This window comes from Lissotriton helveticus (assembly GCF_964261635.1).
Source record: "Lissotriton helveticus chromosome 1_1 unlocalized genomic scaffold, aLisHel1.1 SUPER_1_unloc_52, whole genome shotgun sequence".
NCBI classification, from domain to species: domain Eukaryota; kingdom Metazoa; phylum Chordata; class Amphibia; order Caudata; family Salamandridae; genus Lissotriton; species Lissotriton helveticus.
Genome location: NW_027611695.1, coordinates 1459220 through 1480803, shown reverse-complemented (window position 1 = coordinate 1480803; position 21584 = coordinate 1459220). Strand labels below are relative to the sequence as shown.

The 21584-nt window shown below is 47.6% G+C and overlaps 1 protein-coding gene and 1 long non-coding RNA gene across 2 annotated transcripts in view; both read left to right on the top strand.

Annotated features, from left to right (window-relative positions):
• Positions 1–21584, top strand: part of LOC144806192 (uncharacterized) — a 213157-nt gene that overhangs the window by 121830 nt on the left and 69743 nt on the right. The gene's annotated exons all lie outside the window — the stretch shown is intronic.
• Positions 195–20915, top strand: LOC144806197 (uncharacterized). Its single transcript, XR_013605721.1, has 4 exons — positions 195–254; positions 8125–8175; positions 14800–14918; positions 20508–20915. It is a non-coding gene; the product is annotated as an uncharacterized LOC144806197 (long non-coding RNA).

The following is a 21584-nucleotide window of genomic DNA, read 5'->3' as shown; positions in this document are numbered from 1 at the left end:
TCCCCGCGCGGCCCCCGTCATTGTTGTGCTTCTTTGTGTCCCTGCTCGGACCCCGTCCCACCTTGCACTGACTTCCGGAGTGTGATTGCCTTAACAGTGCTATCTATCCTTGGCGCATGCGCAGCTGTTCGTCCATCAGGCCCTCTTTAATCCGCACGTCACTGCAGGAAGCAGTATCTGTCCTCAACGCATGCGCAGTTGTTCATCCGACGCCCTCTTTTTAACCCGACCACAGCACCTACAAGAAACCCCAGGTGAGGCCAAGAGATACAAAGATTGTCTGGTTCTGGAGGGTCTCGAGCCTGCTCTCCGGGATTCATCTGTTGTTGTTGTTGTTGTTGTTGCATCGAACGATGATTATTTAGTCTCAACAATGCTCATTGGCCCCCACTGCTGGAGTTGGGTCTCTTTTCAAGGCCTCAGCAAACGGGGACAAGTCTGTGATGAGAAGATCGACTTGAATCCCGTTTGTGGCTTTCACCAGAGTGAAGGGGGGCAGCCCCGTCAATCGAAAGTGAAAGAACGCACTCCCATGCCAACCCTCCCGATTCAGGCGTGAGACTACCGATTTGAAGGCTAGTCTCCCGCCTCCCGATTCCTACAAGCCAAAACCCGATTCCTTGGGGGTTTCAGCTGACAGGGCTTGGTATTGTTTAAAGTGCTAATTCTTCCAGCAAAGAGTGGCGATGCAGGGGCTCTCGATGGGGTGAAAAAAACAACAAAGCGTCATTAACAAGGGAATGGTCTTTTAAAGACCCGTGAAGTACTGGGGGGAGGGGGGCAGCTTGGGGGGGAGGGGGGCAGCTTTGTGTGTGCAGGGGAAGCTGTTTCAGCCCGGGCTGCCACGGGAGGGGGGAGGGGGGATGGTGGGAGTGGTGCATGCACTGCCAGCAACCTGTGCCAGGCCAGTGTACAACACTTGCATCACCCTCTCTCTGCCATTATGCTCCATGCTTCAGAAAGGTAAGAAAAGAACGTGCATTTGCGTTTCAAATGTCCAATCCTGCAGCTGCACACTTCCAAAGCCCATACATGCCAGTAACCCGATTCAAGGCCCCATTCTCCCGATTTTTATTTTTTATTTTTTTTTTAAATCTCCCACTTTGCTCTTCTGAAATGTTGGCATGTATGCTCCCAGGCAGCAGCGACTGCGCCTCATTGCACCTGGGCCTGGACCTGCACAGCATCATCTGATGAGGCTAAAACTCCCCCAAATATGACTCAACCTCACTAGGGCCTCAGTGACCAGGCAGCGGTCAGCCAATGCCCATCAGGTAAACGAGCATTGGCATCGCCAGTAGGTCTCGCCTCTGGGACCTTATAAGTGTTTAGTTATCCAGCACAATATCCTTGGTGCAACAGCATTAACTGTTGCATGGCTAAACACGTATAAGGTCCCAAAGGCGAGACCTATTGGCTATGCCAATGCTTGTTTTTATTGGTTCCTGTTTGAGCCTTTTAGAGATGCAAGCTTCTGTTTTGTCCTCCTGTCTAACTACTTCCGCCTTTTGTTGATCTAGGTCACGAGTACTCACAAACATTTTCCCGGGGGTCGCAAAGTTTGGTCTGTGGTGTGACCGAGGGCACACACTGATGCCAGCGGGGTGTAAAGTCGGGGTAGGGAAACAAAGCATGTATATCTAGTGGCTGCCTTTAAGAATAAATAGATGTTCCTAAAGTTAAAGGCCTAGTTACCTCCTTTTCCTAACTGCAATTACCTTTAAATAAGTGTTTGCTGCATATTTACGTTTCTTTTTCATGTTAGTGCTGAGTCGAGTAAACGGCAGCCCAGTGCTGCTGCTGCCCGGGGGTCCGCATGTAAAGACCTGAAGGGCCTTATGCGGCCCCCGGGCCGTACTTTGAGTATCACTGATCTAGATCCTCCCAGCGACCACCCCAGCTACATGTGTATTTCCATGTTCTTCAAAAAGGGATCGCAGTTGAGCAGACAGGCTTGTCAAGTCTTCAAGGAAGTGTGGTGTGACGAGGCTGGTGTATTTATTCACCACTTAACTAATCAGTCTCCTGTCCCTCCGTCCTTACGAAAGCCACAATTTGTGACACATTTGCTATTTTAAGGATTGTAATAACATCACTTTTGTATATTTAAGTCCATACAGATACTGAACACAGCTAACCGCAAGTACAAAAATGAAAAGTACAGGGGGCACGAGCCCTAAACAAAACAAAAAATAGGTTTCAAAGGAGCAGGGTTTGTTAATTAGCATAGGCAGTGTGCAGTAATGTCACAGAGAGGGACATTGCAAATCTATAATGCCTCTCTTTAATGGTAATGAACCGGCATTCACGTAATATAAGCACGCACATGAGCAGCGTATACCCTCATGTACATGAATAAAGAAGTCTTAAATGTATTTTGGTACAACAATGTGGGAGAGTTTTAATGAAACGTGGTGGAACATGTTAACATTGACTTTTATTTGGCAGAGCAAGTTTCCAGTGGGAGAAAGCTAAAATATTGTAATGCATGATATAGAATGAATATAGTGCTCTCTGAATCTGACTTGCATATCTATGTACTTTTTTTTACTGCATTGCACAGATATTCTATGCAGTAATCTATTATTATTTTCCTTTTGCATGATAGCTGTGCATTACAGTTAGCTTATAGATGCCACTTCTTCAGGTATTCACTAATGGAGAGCATTTTTATTTTGGTGCCCGTAAATATTCTATATCTCAGTGCGACCCTGATAGTTGGCAGCCCACTAGCGATTCATTTGATGTTTACTAAATACCAGGCAGTTGGGGTAAACCTGCTACTTGCTACCAAATGGGTGTTTGGACACACAACAAACTGGAACAAGCATTTCCAATGCAATTGGTCTCACATTTACGCAAGTTTGAGCTATTGGCATTGTAAATGACAATGCCTTTTATTTATGTTTTGGGTTTCAAAACATAAATAAAATGCTCTGTCATTTACAATCCCAATAGCTTAAACTCGTGTAAATGCGCTACCTGTTGCATTGCAAATGCTTGTTATCTTCAGTCTCATGGTCTTTTTAGTAACATTAGAAAACTTAAATTTGAAGCTTTTGTGTGGGCTCTTATGGCCTAGGGCGCCGTACACACAACAATACATTTCTAATTTGTTGTCAACAAAGTTTGAATTTGAATGATTCTGCCCAGGTTTAACCAAAAGCTGTCAGTTACTGAAACATTTTGCATAGTGTATTTTCCTGTCAACAAATAAACGTGTGTGGCATAAATGCCTTAGTGCCCGCTTACTTCCTTGAAGTACTATTTTCCTTACAGTAAAGTCCCCAATTTAATTATATTCAAATGGCATTAGATTTATGGAATTCCCCCTTCGCACCCCACAACATGGATTACCTAGATACCTGTGTGTGTGGTTTGATTGCCACAGTTGTCCTTGAGGACTCCGGGTCAATGGTGAAGATGGACATATACTGTTTGAAGAAGTTATGTCCAGTGGTCCTTTTGGCAGCGGCTATAAACCACTCGCGCCTCTTTGTCCCATGCTCCACTGGCATCCCACTGATTTTTCATGGAAGATTAAATCTGCCCCTGTAAGTGTATCCCGCCCCTGGGATCTATTCAAAGCCAATGGCCTGTTCCATTAAACCACGCGAGCTACCGGGGCAGAACCCACAGATGGCCGCCGCGGTATGTGCATCTGCGGCGTGGCGGCCGTGCTCTCAGGGCTTCTACGCGCTTGGTTTCTTGGCCTCCAGGTGTAATATTACTGTAGCACCAAGGCCGCAGGCCACGGCTCTCATTCAGTCCATTTTTTTCGTAAATGTATTGTTTGGGTGAGGGGTTAAGTTCCACTTAGTTTCCAACAGGAAGACGACTTTTCTGCAGATGCGCCACTGAAAAATCTTTTAACGTTATTCATTGCATAGGAAATTAAGGTGGTGGACATGGTGGTGGTGGATGCGGTGGTGGTGGACATAGTGGTGGTGGTAGACTTGGTGGTGGTGGACGTGGTGGTGGTGGATATGCTGGTGGTGGGGGTGGTGGTGGACATTGTGGTGGACATGGTGGTGGAGGATGTGGTGGTGATTGACGAGGTGGTGATGGACGTGGTGGTGTTGGACACAGTGGTGGTGGACGCGGTGGTGGGCGTGGTGGTGGTGGCATGGTGGTGGTGGATGTGGGGGTGGACGTGGTGGTGGACGTGGTGGTGGACATGGTGGGTGTGGTGGTGATGGACGTGGTGGTGGTAGACGTGGTGGTGGCCTCATGGTGAACGTGGTGGTGGTGGTGGACATGGTGGTGGTGGACGTGGTGGTGGTGGATGTGGTGGATGTGGTTGTTGTGGACGTGGTGGTGGTGGTGGATGTTATGGTGGTGGACGTGATGGTGGTGGATGTAGTGGTGGACGTGGTGTGGACATGGTGTTGTTAGTGGTTGTGGTGGTGGATGTGGTGGACATGGTGGTGGTGGACATGGTGGTGGTGGACGTGGTGGTGGTAGATGTGGTGGTGGTGGACGTGGTGGTGATGGACGTGGTGGTGGTGGACGTGATGGTGGTGGACATGGTGGTGGACGTGGTAGTGGTGGACGTGGTAGTGGTGGATGTGGTGGTGGACGTGGTGGTGGTAGTGGATGTGGTGGTAGTGGATGTGATGAAGGACGTGGTGGTGGTGGATGTGGTGGTGGTGGTAGTGGTGGTGGACGTGGTGGTGGTGGGTGTGGTGCTGGTTGACGTGGTGGAGGTGGGTGTCGTGGTGGTGGTGGTGGTGGACATGGTGGTGGTGAACGTGGTGGATGTGGTGGTGGTGCACAAGGTGGTGGTGGTGGTGGATGTGGTGGTGGTGATGGACGTGGTGGTGGATGCGGTGGTGGTGGACATGGTGGTGGTGGTGAAAGGGGTGGTGGATGGGGTGTTGGTGGATGTAGTGGTGGAGGACATGGTGGTGGACGTGGTGATGGTGGTGGACGTGGTGGTGGTGGTGGACATGGTGATGGTGGTGGACGTGGTGGTTGGGGTGGAGTTGGTGGTGGTGGATGTGGGGGTGGACGTGGTGGTGGACGTAGATGTGGTCGTGGTGGATGTGGTGGAGGCCGTGGTGGTGGTGATGGACATGGTGGTGGTGGACATGGTGTTATTGGTGGATGTGGTGGACATTGTGGTGGTGGATGTGGTGGTGGTGGACATGGTGGGGGTGGTGGTGGACAAGGAGCCTCGTATACCACACATATAATAATACAGAACAGAGCACCCTTTCGAGTGGATGACAGTGTAGGCCACATAACTTTCAAGTCAGTAACACCCCCATGCATGCACTCATCCTGCACACACTTTCCTTAAAGCGACTTCCTAGCTGGTGACCCGCATGCATGCACTCACCCTGCAAACACTTTCCTTAAAAGCGACTTCCTAGCTGGTGACCCCCATGCATACCTTCACCCTGCACACACTTTTCTTGCAATAACTTCCGAGTCGGTGACCCCCCATGCACGCACTTACCTTGCACACACTTTCCTTGCGGTGACTTCCTAGCTGGTATTCACCATGCACGCACTCACCCTGCACGCACTCTCCCTGCAGGGGCTAGTGGCTACCTAGCTGGTGATCCCCTTTGCACACACTTTTGTTGCAGTGACTTCCTAATCGGCTGTGGTGACTTCCTAACTGGTGACCCCCATACACGCACTCCCCCTGCACACACTTTGTTGTAGTGACTTTCTGCAAGAAGCCTCTCTATGCACAATCTCACTGACACATTCTCTCTGATATAACGTCTGCACAATGGTTCCCGGTGCACAAGTTTCTCTGAAGACACGCGCCTTGCACGCACTTTCCATGAGGGGTGTCACAGCGATATATATACCGCCAGCGCGTTTTCAGGCCATTGGTGACGTATCACGCACTGCTGGCAGACAGTTGTTCTCAGACACTTCCTGCACTCACAGTCCCCTCACAATCACGCTGCACACACCTTCAACGAGCAGCCCTTCATCGCTGCACACAGCCCTCCAGCAGACAGTCATTACACACACTGGTTCACCCTCTCCTTGCTTCCTCACCACCTGCACGGATGCAACCTTCACTCGGTGATTCCATACACTCACTATCACCCGTGCACACATCCACTCTCCCCACAGTGACTTCTTGCAGTGTGCGCCCTATTCACACCTCAACCACACGCGTGCACACACAGTCCCGGTAGACAGGGACTTCCCCTCCCATACAAACTCACTCCTTTCAAGATCTCACTATGACAGCTCACTACCAGACGCGCACCTCTGATCACTCCCCGAGTTACACCTTCAACCAGTGACGCTCTGATCGGCCTCACTCCGTGGGGCATCCAATCTCACACCAGAGGGCGCCCGTTTACACACTTATCACACTATCTGCTCCATCCTTTTGTTGTTGTTAGCCACTGCCATGGCACTCACTGTGGTAGTGCCCCCAGCCTCCCCTCTTCAATGCCCTCGATGAAGTCTGCAGCGACCCCCTCTCGTGCACAGCTCCCAGGTACACGTCAGTGTCCTTCTCCCACCAGCAATGTCCCCTCTCCCCCCTTGCAGGGCATCCCTTGCCCTCTGCAGCCGCCGTCCCCGAACCCTGTGTTACCCTTCTAACCCCCGAATTACTGCTTGTCTACTACAGTGCCCTTTTGCTCCCTCTTCAGCACATCTGTTACCCCCACCAGGCCCTCTCTCGCTCAAGCAGTGCAGCTTTCACACCACCTGGAGTTCTTTCTCACCTCTAGCAGAGCCCCTCTCACCCTTAGTAGCGACAGTCTCATCCCCAGCTGTACCCATCACGGCATGCTCTCACCACCCCACAGCGCCCCTCACACCCTCGCAGCACCCATCACACCCTCGCAGCGCCCATCACACCCTCGCAGCGCCCATCACACCCTCGCAGCACCCATTACACCCTTGCAGCGTGCTCTCACACCAGCTACAGTTCTCTCACCTCTCGCAGCCCCCTCTAACCCTTAGCAGCCCCCCTCAAGCTTTGAAGCCATCGATGTTGCATATTTATCTTATGCAACTAACAACCATTGACAAAGCCAATAGTCCTGGCTTGTAGTAGATGTAATGTTACTTGTTGTTTATGGATGGAATGGCGAAGCAGCAAAATACCAGTGGGGCGACACACTATGCCGAGCATGTATTTTCAGTTTGGGTTTTTAAGCCACACCCTTCATTACATCGACCACGTCCCTCTGGGAGCCATCACAAGGTTTTTCATTCCACTTAAAGCCCTTTCTCCGGTATAGTGGCTTCCTGCTGAACTGAGAATACAAGTTCACTCAGACTTGGCAGTCAGCTCCAGAGAGACTAATCCATGCCCGGGCCCCTCATCCATTGGCACCTTGTGATTCTTACAGCGTTACAGTTCATATCTCATTCCCCTTATTGGATTTTGTCATTTTAGTGTCATTTTGTTCAATACATTTGACTTTTTTTTTCTATTTTGGTTTGGTTTTTTTATTGTTTTGCATTTTGACTTTTACTTTTTTGGTTTCTGCATAAATATTTGACATATTACCTTAAGTTAAGCCTGCCTGTTCCGTGCTTAGGTACCAGGGGGTTGATCCTAGGTTAATTGAATGGCTTTGAAAGTTCATTCTGACAACGGTTGTGATTGTTCCTCATCTACCGTAAATAATAATTCAGTTTCTTACAGAAACTATCTGAAATTATCTGCAAAACAGGCAGGAGACAACCTACCAGGCTTGAAGCACCCTGTGGACACACTGGAATATGGGAATAGTATTGTGTGGCAATAGAACCTCTAAAAAAATTCAGCTTGGTGATGAACCAAGAATCACGCTTGAATGTCACAACTTTTTAAAACAAGGTAGTCAGGAAAGTGTGGCGAATATATTGCAGCTCTTTGCATTTTGGCAGCACCAAGCAAATTTGAGAACAGAGTGGATGTATATAGCAGAGGCGAGTCTGTTCACCCAATGTGAGTGGTGAGATCCGCTTTGCTGGTCTGCCTGAAGTTATGATGCTGCTGACAGTGGCCTGTCTGCTAATAGTGATGGCGTGACTGGTGGATCTATGAAGCCAAATAAGTGAAAATTATCTTCCGACACCACAGTCTTCGTGACTGAGACCAGTAATACTGAAGACTCTGAGACTCACAGCAGTATTTTCTCCTTTCAGAGCGTTATTGCTGCAGATGGAGTGAAGCCCAGAAGTAAGCACATTACTAAGGTACCAACAAAGTTTAATATTGTTCATTTGTATTAACAGTTTCTCTTTTGCAGCTTTTGGAAATGCATTTTCTAATTTTGTTGCTTTTTGGTTAGTTTTTTATTGTAGCTGTTATCTTCGGTTTAAAGGGAAAGATGTTGTAGTGTGTGACTGTGGCGTGGGATCAAGAAGAGACCTAAGATCAGTTCGGGGTAGGTAAGGTTTTATTTTGGAAAACGTCTTTTTATGACAGGTTGTCAAGGTGTCTCTCTGAAAAGCTCCGGGGTGCGTGATGGCGTCTGGTTATGGTCTTGTTTCCAGATGGTTAAGAAGCAGACTTCAGGGGATTTTCCGTTCTTCCTAACTCCTCGTTGGACTCCGCCAGGGAAAAGAAAAAGGTACAGGTCGTCAGGATATGTACTCTATCTGGACTCTCCCACAGGGAACCGGGCAAGTGCAGCGGACACCCGTGCTAAGGTGCTAAACACTTTATTAAACGTGCAAGGGTGCAGAGGCGTGATTACTGGTGAGAAGGGGTATATTTACACGGTGAGGACAAAGAAAGGTTGGGCATATATTGTGGCACACACGCGGCTACGGTTTACAAGAACCCCGTCTTCCACGGATTCGGTGGCCCCCTGGCTTACTCCTGTCATCCTCGGGTTCGCCTCCAAAAGCTACGTTCTCTGCTCCTCCGGGCCGCTCTCCCACTCTTGATCCTCGGTCGGTGATGTCACACGCCAGGACATCTTCTTCCGCGTTTTTACCCACTAGGAATCCCGCGTCGTCATCAGGGGCCGGAGCTGCGTACTCGTGTGTCTTCCAGTTAAAGGGGCCGTCATCCAATTCGTCGGCTAGGTCCCAGGAACAAGGTTCTCCCCTGTTCCAGTTATGCTGATAATGAGGCAGAGAGGGGGAGGACGTCCGTTCACTACGCCACCACTCAACATTATCCGGTTCTTTTCCTCCCGTCCCCTGTCCAGTGTTACAGTGACCTTAATGCTGCAATTTGCATTTCATTACCATCATTTGCTTACTCTGGAGAATCTCCAGGGTGTAGGAGGTTTGCTGTTCCAGAGTTCTTTCTTCAGCTTCTGGGCAGTTATCACTCTGTGGCGATCTGTGGTCCTGTTTCTCTGCTCTTCTTGTAGTAGCTCTTATCAGAGCTTCATCCATCCACCAACGATAATAAGATGCCAGGCATCACCCAGCACACAACACAGACTATGTTGGGCTACGTCGGCGCAGTTAGAGCGAGGATAAAGTTCTCCGGACCCATCAGGCTGTGAATGTAACCTAAGGGCTTAAGATGAAATGAAGAGCTTTCCTCCTTCCTGAGTGGCTCCAGACTGCTGTGTGCAGACCTGATAGCTGGCAGCACCCTGGAGTATGTATGTATAAATCAGATTATGTTGCAAGTAACCTGCAATATAGTGGCAGACAGCACCCTGCCATAGAGTAGGATTTCTCATAGTATTTTATTTCCTGACGCTTAGGAAAAGCTGTGCTTGGTTTAAGTACGCGCGTTAGTGCAAGCCTGTGATTAGACGCGCAGCGCTGTTATATTTTAAAAAATTACCGCTTTTAATATTTTTGTTAAAATTTCATTTCTTAACCCCTGGTTTTATTAATCATTATAGTGCCCACATACTCGCACGTAAACTGTTCCCCTCACCGCTTGTAGAGCGGATCACTTCGTGTATTCCTCTGTCACTCGAGGCGCCTCGCCGCCATCTTGGGGCTGTCTTGGACGTTGATCGTGCCACTTGTCTGAGCGCTCTAGTGCTCAGCCTGCACACCTGGTGAGCCTCTATTTAAGGCGAGCATTTAGAGTTACTCGACCTTAGGAAAAGCTGTGCTTGGTTTAAGTACGCGCGTTAGTGCAAGCCTGTGTTTAGACGCGCAGCGCTGTTATATTTTAAAAAATTACCGCTTTTGATATTTTTGTTAAAATTTCATTTCTTAACCCCTGGTTTTATTAATCATTATAGCGCCCACATACTCGCACGTTAAACTGTGCCCCTCACCGCTTGTAGAGCGGATCACTTCGTGTATTCCTCTGTCACTCGAGGCGCCTCGCCGCCATCTTGGGGCTGTCTTGGACGTTGATCGTGCCACTTGTCTGAGCGCTCTAGTGCTCAGCCTGCACACCTGGTGAGCCTCTATTTAAAGCTCACACCTCCCCGCGCAGCGGTGACGCGCAGCGGAAGCGCCTGACTCGCGCCTGAGTCAAGCCAGAGTCTGCCCGTCTGCGCCCGTCAGCGCTGAGGAGGCGTGAGAGGCGGGAGACTCTGAGCTCCCTTCGGTCGCTCACGCAACTTTTAGATTCAGGTATGTCACGGGATTACCTATTATCCTTTCAAGAACCTCAGGCCCCCTGTCATGGCTCCTTAGTTCCGTTAGATTGGTATGGCCCAGTTTGCTGTGCCCACTGCCATCAGACTTTAAGTCCTACATTACCAACTCAGACACCTATAGACGCAACGTTACTTCGGGGCGGGCTAATTAATGCACGCTCCTTAGCGAAAAATGCTCAGAATGTCTATGACCTAATCACTGAATCTCAGTTGGATTGTCTTTTCGTCACGGAGACGTGGCTGAAGCCATGGTGTAATCCTGCCTTAGCCATAGCCTTACCCCCTGATTTTCTTATCCAGCGGCTGGACAGACATGAACAACGGGGAGGGGGCCTTGCAATTATCTACCGGAACACCTTCAGATGTTCTATAGAACAACTGACAGAAATAAAAGAGGCAGAAGCATTGGCTTTTTCTATGACAATCCATAACTCCCTTGTGTTTTCTGGGGCTCTCATTTATCGCCCCCCGGCCCCTCTACCACATTTTTGGACTCTGTTGGGGACGTGTTGAGTGATCTGACCCTCAGGTTCTCTAACTTCTCGGTGTTGGGTGATCTCAACCTGCATCTCGAGGCCCCAAATGATCCTGGAGTCAGTTGTTTCCTGGACACAATTGAAGTGTTGGGTCTCACTCTTGTGAATTGGGAACCAACCCATCAAGCAGGGCATCTACTAGATTGTATTTGCTCTAATTTTTCTAGTTTGACAACCAAACCCCCCCGGCCTCAGGTATGGACAGACCATTTTTTAATTCCTTTTTATATAGTTGGGATTTGGAAACCCACTATAAACTCTTTAAAATGTAATGACAAACCCTACACGAAATTTATCCCAGACTGGAAGACATTAGCCAGCAGACCTGATATTGCTGATGAACTTAAGAATAGGCTACCAGCCTTTGTTGACTGTACCTCGTCGGACTATCAGATCTTTTGTGATTGGATTGCTGGAGTAGGCACGCTGCTCAAACCATCTAGAAATGAGAATTTTAAACCTAGGATGAAAAAAAAAAATGCCCTCTGGTTTTCACCAATGCTCAAGCTTGAATTAGGTAAAGTAAAAACATTAGAACGGAGATGGCGTCGTAATTACGACGCCGCTGCACGTACCACCTATCTAGCAGCGAGACAGAAGTATCACATAGGAATAAAATTAGCAAAAAAAACATATTATTTACAGGCTATTTCTTCAGCAGGCCAGGAACAAAAAGCAATCTTTAAGATTGTTAAAGATTTCATGCATCCTTCAGCTCTATCGCAAGAGATCCCTCCATCGCAAGATCTCTGTGATGCGATATCTGATTACTTTGACAACAAAATCCTGACCATTACAAAGACTTTTCCACCTGTAACTACTGCAACAATAGTTGTTGACGAGACAGTGAAGATGACTTCCCCCCTCCGCTTTGATGAGTTTGCCCCAGTACCTTTGGAGGAATCTGCTAAAGCCATTTTGGCCAGCAAATCAGGTTCTCCGTTTGATCCCTGTCCCCCCCCGGTGTTGCATTTTCTAATAGAGATGGTTAATCCTATGATTAACAATATCATCAATTCCTCTCTAGCAACAGCTAGCATCCCTAATGATTGGAAATTGGCAGCTGTTAAGCCACTCCAAAAAAATGCCCTCGCCGATCCTACTACCCTTTCCAACCTACGCCCGATTTCCTTGTTACCCTTTCTTTTTAAGCTGACTGAAAAGTTTGTCAATAGTCAACTGACTAACTTTTTGGAGAAGAATAACGTTCTCCATCCTAATCAGTCAGGATTTCGGTCAGAACACTCCACCGAATCAGCCCTACTATTCACTGCTGAAACTCTAAGGGCAGCAATGGACCAAGGAAAGCAGGCCGTCCTTATCCTACTTGACCTGTCGGCAGCCTTCGACACAGTATCCCATAACATCTTAATGGACCGGTTGGCTGCCGCAGGAGTAGGAGGACAGGTGTTGGCTTGGTGTAGGAATTTCCTTACCGACAGACGCCAAATAACTGTGTTAGGCCCATATCAATCTGAGGCTAAAAACGTCAGCTCGGGGGTGCCACAGGGCTCTAGTTTGAGCCCTGTTCTCTTCAATCTTTATATGGCACCTCTGATGAGTCTGATCGCGTCATTCAGGATCAGCTCTATTTCTTACGCCGACGATACCCAGTTGATTTTGGTGCTGGATAGGGAACGGCCAGGGGCCGAAGAAGATCTTAGGGATTGCCTTGCAGCAACATTCAAATGGATGAACAACAACCATTTGAAGTGCAACGCCGGAAAAACGGAAATTCTACCTATAGGGAACCACAACCTTTTCTCTCCCACAGCATGCTGGCCACCAGATGCTGAAGTGCCACCTAACACAATTGCATCCGCCCGCAATTTGGGCTTTAAATTTGACAACCACCTATCTTTTAAACCCCGGGCTGTAGCAGTAGCAGGTATGTGCTTTCAAATTATAAAAGCACTTAGAAAGTTTTTTGACCTTCTGCCTCTATCGGCGAGGAAAACTGTCGCAGTAGCCTTAATAAATTCTAGCCTGGATTATTGTAATGGACTTTATGTCGGAGCAAACAAAATCGTCCTCCATAAATTACAGATGGTCCAAAATGCGGCAGCACGCCTCGTACTACGCCTGCCTCGTAAATCGTCAGCCTCAACAGCCTTGAACACTCTACATTGGCTGCCAATAGGGAAAAGAATCTTATTCAAACTTCTTCTAATTACTTTTAGGGCTTTCCACCAACGTGGCCCAACCTATCTTCAAAATGGGTTTAAAAGATACCATCCAGCGCGCTGCTTGAGATCTGCAAATCAGAACCTACTCACTCTACCTCATTTCAAACTGGCCACAAAGGGTGGCAAATCTATCTTTGTACTGGGAACTAAAGCTTGGAACAAACTTCCCCTCTCCTTGCGGTCTATTCCACTAGAAGCCCCCTTCAGGAAAGCATTGAAAACCTGGATCTTCTCTCTGCCTGACGTCTTGTACAGGACCCTAGTGTAATGTGTGTGCAGAAATTAGGACATTCTTTTCCTTTTCCAACTCGTCCATCTGAGTTGGTAAGCGCCAAGATACTCCTTGGAGTGGAAGTTGCGCGGTATAAATGTCACTTACATTACATTACATTAATGGAGATTGTCTTTTAACAGGCAGAAGAACAACACTGACTGTACATTTTTCTGGGTTTGTCTTTAAAATGACGTACACATTAGGAATGGCATTTTGTTCTGCTGGAATAATAACACAAGTTATCTTGCACTCTATGTTGTTGCATGGATTTTTGGCTGCAATGCATTCCATGTTTCATTCAAACATGCTTTCTGCAGGGCACATACATGATTTGCTGTTGTAGAGAAATAATGCTCCTGTGTACTGTGGCAGACTCAGAAATATTGAAAAACGTAATGATTTCTCTTTCAGCATTCATAGTAAAACTTTCAATTTTTGACTCAATCATTTGGCAGAAACATAACTTAGTACCCTTAAAATAGTTGTGATGGGGAACATTCATGTGGGGACTGGCTTGACCAGAGTGCTTGCTGACTTGGAGGAGTATGGAGTTGACCACCTTGCCTGGTCCGGTGTGGAACCAAGCCAGCGATGCTTTGCTGCAGGCTCATTTGCCCTGATAGCTGGTCAACAGTTTAAGGAGGAGGAGGTGAAGAGCTGGCTAAGTGTGCCATGAGGCTGGCAGTTCAGTACATCCCTGAGAAGTGAGCTTTGAGTCGATGTATTGTTCTTCTTATACCACGTGCAATTCATCCTCTCCAAAGCCTCAAGAATTCCTGGGTGTGAAGGGCGGCTGATTCTGATTGGGTGCTTGATAATTTTCCAGAAACTCATGTTCTTGATTGTTCATGTTTGTCAGTAGTTAATTAAACACTTCCATGGATTTTATCTCTTCAGTGACACAAGTTGCAATAAAAGATTATTTGCTGTTGCAAAAAAATATAAATGGCCGACGAGCCTCTGTCTGTCAAAGAATGGAAGGGCTGGGGAACTGTCATTCATCTCACTGCTAAGCAGAGCAGAGCCTGCTTCACCCTCACTCAGGCCTCTGATTTTAACCAACATCGCTTAGATCACTGGGACTTTAGAACCCATCCTTTTAATGAGAAAAACAAAACTACAAGTCCCATAAGCAATAGTGGTGGAAGGTGTCACGCATGACCTGGGGCAACATCAGATTCAGCACACCCAGTTCCATTTTTTAAGTATTTGACACAATATTGAATTTATATCCTTTGTATTTTATGGTCACGAGTCACCAGAATACTAAAAACGTGTCTTTTATTTTCAAGGTCAATTAAGTAATGGTCACCAGCTTGGAAGCTCTGTTAATTCTTCAGTATTTGTCTTTGATCGCCACGTGTGGCTGGTTTGGGTCTGCCCCCTGCATCGATCCCGATAACTCTCACAGGTAAGGAGCTTGTAGCAGCAACATGATAACCCTGTACTCGTCTGTAAGAAGTGCGCTCCGAGGCAGGTATCCGATAATTTTTGTGAAACAAGCAAGCGCCAATATCTGCTATGTACATTTGTTAAAATAAAACAGTCAAATCCCAGTATACTGTTCTGGAGGTTTAGTCCCAGAGTCATTATCTGTAACTGAACGCAGACACCCTAGGAAGCAGGTGCTTTTAAGACAAGTTGTGTTCACTCACCTGAAGGTGACATGCTTCATCATTGGGCTATACTCCTCACCAGGCCGGCGCTACAATGCCTGGCGGGCACCAAAAGAGGGCACTTTGTTGCAGATCTTTTATTAAGTACGTCGGATGAGCATAGCAGGACAGAGGATGTTGTGTCATAAGATGTGAGATTGGTGAAAGCCTGAATATAAGATCAACTATCAACCAGTTGCCACAATATAGTTAATGTGATCATCCTGGTCCATGTTGAGATTAAAAACAGTTACGTATGAAGTGGTCAGAGAGTATTTCTTTTCAAAGCATCAAATGTCACATATGAACATAGCGTGTCTCAAATCCTAACCAGTCCATTTATATAGTGCATATTTTATTTTCGCACATAGTAGAACGGAAACTTAGCATCAATCAATAAGTTCCAGAAATCTTTGGATCAGAAAAGTTTGTAAAGAACATATAAATCAATTCAATGAATCCAAAAAAACTTGTAGAAAAACATATAGATCAATTGATTAGAAACAAATCAAATGTATAACTTGTATCAGTCATGAGTTTTAACATGTTATTTACATAGTTGCATATCAACGCGCTCTCGGTGATAAAGGAAAGGAGGTAGTTAGGTGGGATAGGTGTGATGGAATACGTGTGGGGACTGGGTAAAGGTGTTGTGACCATAAAACAATCACAGTGCAATTTAGTAAAACCTTTACAGTCTGATTAAGATCAGTAGTTCCGTATTGCTCTTTTACATGGGATTTGTTTTATTCCATTTATTTTATCCTATGCGTAGAGAAAAAGGTGTGGTCTGGTCTACGTTTCGACCCCGTCTGGTGTAAGGGTTAGTGGAAACCTCATTCTGGGGTCTTCATCAGGACATAGATAGGACAGGAGCGCTTTACGTCTGGCCATCCAGTGGCCATTAAGGTAGGACCGTCCTAGGTTCCTATGGTGAAGAGTATAACTGGGACGTAGCAATCCAGTCGCAGTTTTGAGTTTGTTTTCAATTCTTTTTCTTGTATGCAAAGGCAGCCGTCAGGGTGCACAGGGGGTCACACTGCCCCGGTGGTTCTATTTGTCACCACGCATTGCAGGCTGGCATCTCTCACGATCGGCTCACTGTCAGTGAATGACTATGTACATTTGTTAAAATAAAACAGTCAAATCCCAGTATACTGTTCTGGAGATTCAGTCCCAGAGTCATTATCTGTAACTGAACGCAGACACCCTAGGAAGCAGATGCTTTTAGGACAAGTTGTGTTCACTCACCTGAAGGTGGCATGCTTCATCATTGGGCTATACTCCTCACCAGGCCGGCGCTACAATGCCTGGCGGGCACCACAAGAGGGCACTTTGTTGGAGATCTTTTATTAAGTACGTCGGATGAGCATAGTAGGACAGAGGATGTTGTGTCATAGGATATGAGATTGGTGAAAGCCTGAATATAAGATCAACTATCAACCAGTTGCCACAATATAGTTAATGTGATCATCCTGGTCCATGTTGAGTTTAAAAACAGTGGCAGAGAAATTGAGGAACTAATGGCCCCTATCACTGTGTGAAAGTGTCGATCACCTATGGACCTGCTGGTAAGCTGGGGTCTATAATTCAGGTCAACGTTTTTCATGCCTTGTGTAGTCATGGATCAATCTGTTGGCATTTCATCAGGACCAAATATGGGAAAATTAGTAAATGTGACCTAATCTTCTCCACAGCGTGAGGAGCTCTGTAACTCAAAGCCCTGCACCGTGCATAGGTGATAAGGTGCCTATTAACTTCTTACTACCACAGGTAAGCACTGTCTAACAGAGTGCACTAGATACGGTAACCCTCCTAAAATTCAGGACATATTGACTTATCCAATAGCGAGGACGCCGCATCAGAGGGCAACTGGTTTGAAAAGCACATGCTTCCTAGGGCGTTCAGTTAGAGATAATGTCTGTGGGACTGAGCCTCCAGAACAGTATACTGTGAGTTAATTTATATGAAGAATGTGTATACTGGACTGTCATTTTCCTCTTCATCTCTTATGATATGTAAAATAAAACACAACACACCGGGAGGCCAACACATCTATCATACATTTAATGCAAAAATAGCAAAAGGCCAAGCAAACTAAGAAGTGACAATTGTCTTCGCAATGGACGATAACATCCACTCTAAAGCAAGTTGGAGTATATAATGCTAATGTTACATAATGTATTTTTATACACTTTTCTCCTAATACAAGTCAATGAAACATGAACACGTGATAGAAACAGTTACTGAAACGAAACTAATGAGTAGGAGGCAGGATCTTCTCTCGAGAGGAATGTGAGGAGTCCGTGAGGTGCAGATCAAAGATACACAGACAAACTACAGAATTCACTGTTTCTGGAAATAACACTTCTGTTTGTCAATATTCAATTTACTACAAGATGCAGGAAAGTGTGCAGATGGACATCACTAAATAAAATGGTTATGAGCCCTAATAGAATCATGTAACTTTGCAGGCATATTAAAGCGAACAGTCACGTCAAATGAATATAAGAATATTGTAATTTGGTAATGTAATATATCAATGCACGTTGTGGCATTCATGTGGAACCAAATCGGTGTTAAAGAAACCAGTATATCCAGTTATGCTTTCTCACTTCCTTCTTCCTAGAGTCCACCACTGCTGCTAGTCAGCTGTATTCAGCAGTTCCACCTGTGACCTGTAATCCTGCACTTAATCAATACCAAAGGTTGTCAATGCTGCTAGTCAACTCCTGTCACTGGTGCCACTCGCACCCCACCACCCTTGGGCCTGTTATTCTTTTAGCCAGCTCCAGTCAGTAGTGACCCCTTGGACCTGTATGTAAGCCTACTAGCCAGCTCCTGTTAGTACTGGCCCCTGGGACCTGTTATCATTCTAGCCAACTTGAGTCATTAGTAGCACCTTGGGACTAGTGATCATACTAACCAGTTTCAGTCAGTATTGGCCCCCTGAGACCTATTATCCTGCTAAGTAACTCCAGTCAGTAGTGACCCCTGTACCTTAAATCCTGCTAATATTCAAAACCAGAAGTCAACTCTACTGCCAACCAGTTCCAGTCAATATTGACATGTACTGTTACCCTGCTCGTAATGAATACCAGAGGCCAGCGTTGTTACTAGCCAGCTCCAGTCACCAGTGCCTGTCACATATTATCCTCAATAGGATCAATGCCCAAGGCCTGTGCAGCTGCTAACCTGCTCTAGTCAGTAATGACCTCCCAGACCTGTTATTCTGCATATAATCAGCAAGGCTTCGGCCCTAATAGCACTCACCCCACATCCTGATGGTATATTAGCAATGTAATTTGTTTACATCATACGGTAAGTACCGCACTATATCACACGATCCCAAAAACAAAGAAAATCAAAATTTGCCTAACCGTTCACCACGCCACTTTGTCAAAAATGACCAAATCACACCAAGCTCTATAGCCTGCCACATCACATGGCACACTCAGCCACAACATGACCAGATACCACTGCAGGGATTTGGGGCCATTAATCCTATGTTTGAGGCATGTATGCTGTAGATGTAAATGCTTTACATACTCCTGCCATCTTGTGTTGGGTCCGGATGTTTGCAAGTTGTTTTTCTTTGAAGAAGTCTTTCCAGTCACGAGGTAAGGTGACTCCTCCTTTTGGTGATAGTGCACATGGGCATTGACTACATTGTTAGATTGTTTTTTTACCCCCAACAGGTTTGGATGTGTATTGCTGCTCTCCGAAACCGTTCTTCGGGTTCCCCTCGCTGCGCAGTCCACTCTACCCTCGACAGTATTGTTTCAGTATGCATTTCTTTGTTCTCTGCGTTTCAGATCAATCGACAAACTATCCATTTTCGATAGAAAACCTTGCGGGCAACCGTCGGGCTACGTAGGGCCAGCCTTCTACAAATGGAATGGACTCCATTCCATTTATTTCCTTGGTACCACACCAAGTACCCTCGCACCGACCTACATCAAGTTTGTAACTTATGCCTCTCTCCGGAGCACAAGGAGGAAGACTGCGACGCTTGTAAGTCGTTGCGGTCCAAGAGGACTCTACCCGATCATCAGGCTCGATGACGAGAGAGGCAGCGCCAAAGCATTCAACACACTGGATATCTTTGCAGAAGAATCTGACCAAGAAGAGATAGAAGCATCCTCCGTAGAAGAAGAGGCCCTCTCGATTCCAGAGTCTGATTCCGAGCTCGAAATCTATCTGGAGTCCCAAGATGTGCCTTCGGGACATGGTACAGTGAGTACCGAAGAACCCTTGCCCCCTAAATCCTCTTCTAAAACTCATAAGGCTACGGCACCACCTCTGCCTTCTGGCCAAAGTCGGCACCGAGACAATGTTTCCAACGCCACGTCCCTCGGCACCAAAACAAACCGTCAAGCCTTCCAGCTCCGGATCGAGTCAGAAGAAATTACCTTCGGATCCGAAATCATCATGCTCCAAGGACAAATCTGGTTTGGAGCCGAAACCCTCCGCCGCGAAACACAATCATGCTTCGGAGCCAAAACCCTCCGCTTCGAAACACAATCTCGCTTCTGAGCCAAAACATTCTAAAGACTAGCCGAAATCCGAGGACAATGTTCTCGAGCCTCCAGAACCAATTTTAGACGTCCTTACCCCGGCCCAGAATCAAAGAGGAGCAGTCCTATAACTGGGGATGCTCCGGGATGTTCGACAGATTCGCCTTTGGAAACTCTGAGCCCTGCTGAGTGACTCGCGGCTCCCCTTGCGCCTTTTGAACACCTGAGCCCAGCTGAGTGACTCGCGGCTCCCTTGCAGACTTTGGAACACCTGAGTCCAGCTGAGTGACTCGCGGCTCCCTTGCAGACCTCGGAACACCTGAGCCCGCTGAGTGACTCACGGCTCCCCTAAAGATCGTAAGCCCTCTGACATCCTGCTAGAGCCCGGCTGAGTGACTTGCGGCTCCCTGATTCTCCTGGTCCCGCTGGATCCCCAAAGATCACATTGTATCCCCCGGCTCAAGGATTGAGAGCTGTGCGCCGGATACGCACCGATATTGACACTGAACCATAAGACTGTCCCGCTACCCCCATCCTGACAGAGACTTTCTGGGCCCTTGCCCTATTTGTAAATACCTGCCTTTGCTGATCATAAAGATCCTTTTGCATCACGAGATAAAGAACGTTCTTAAGAAGCTACGGTGTGGTGTCTCTTTGTCGTGTGGTGCTGGTATAGTGTGTACGATCCTAGATTCGAGACTCTCCTCCTGAGAAGTCTCTCGCCAGCGCTCGGCTTTTGTACTTAGGAGGTGTAACAAGTCGAGGCGGAGCGCTAATGAGGAGTGGTGGACTCCCGGGACTGATCCTGTTGTGCCTTCTCCCTTGCAGACGGACCCCTGGGAGACAGGACTCGACGAACTGGATGAGGGACCTGACGCCTTTAAGTGGGCGTTTTCGGAGGAGGAGGAGACCACTCCCCCTACATACGTCGCAACGCCCGGACTGGATAAACCCCCGGAAGCAAGATACAGGGGGTGTGACATCACCCCGGAGGAAGAGCAGGCGAGGAGCGGCGTCGGAGAGCGGTTAGAAAGGAGCGGAGAAGGAGATTACCAAGAACAGCGAGGAAACCCCGAAGAACATCGCGGAGGAGAAGGAGAGAGATACGGAGTGCCCGGAGGCCAACGACCCCACGAGCCGCCGTGCCACTCTCCCAGGGGAGGAGCGTGGCTGACCCAGGTACGGCAGCGTATGGCAGTGTGGGCGGGAAGGAAGAGTGTGTAATTACTGTACATAGACCCGCGTTTGTCTCCCGCGTCTTCCCCCCTTCCTTCTGTGTTCTTTACCCCGCGTTTATCCCTCACCTTGTGTCTGCCCTTCCACCACGTCACTGACAGAATTGTATTGCACGTTACACACGGGTGGACTCCTCCCAGCCTCACCTCACACGGCCCCAAAGGTGCAAAACCCCCCCCCCCCTCGAGGTCTTTGAACTAACGGTGCCCTTCTGTTGGCTTCCTTTGCATGGGCTCCGGAGCGGTGAGCTGCCTCCGTGATCATCCCTTAAGGAGAAGCGAGGGAGACCCGAAGACCCCGGAGAGGACACCCGCGCTGCAAAGACGGATCCCAGCCAATTCGCCAGGGAGAGACTCACGTTCAGGACAAGGAGAACTTTAATGCTCAATACTAAACGTGTTATCCCAATAAAACCCTCTTTACCCGCAAGACCTGGTGTCACTCTCCTCCCTGGTTTGCAACCTGTTACGTCAGTTGGTCCTGATCCACTTCCACAATCCCCTTTTCACGGCGGTCCTGAGCAGCCTGAGCAGCCTGCCCTGTCTACAGTGGTGTCAGAAGTTGGATCTACTCCCTCGGACAGCGAGACAATGGTGGATCAGGTCATCCAGACCCTCATCGACGGGCAACAGAAGTTGGAGTGGGCCACCAGATTAGCACAGCTGACGC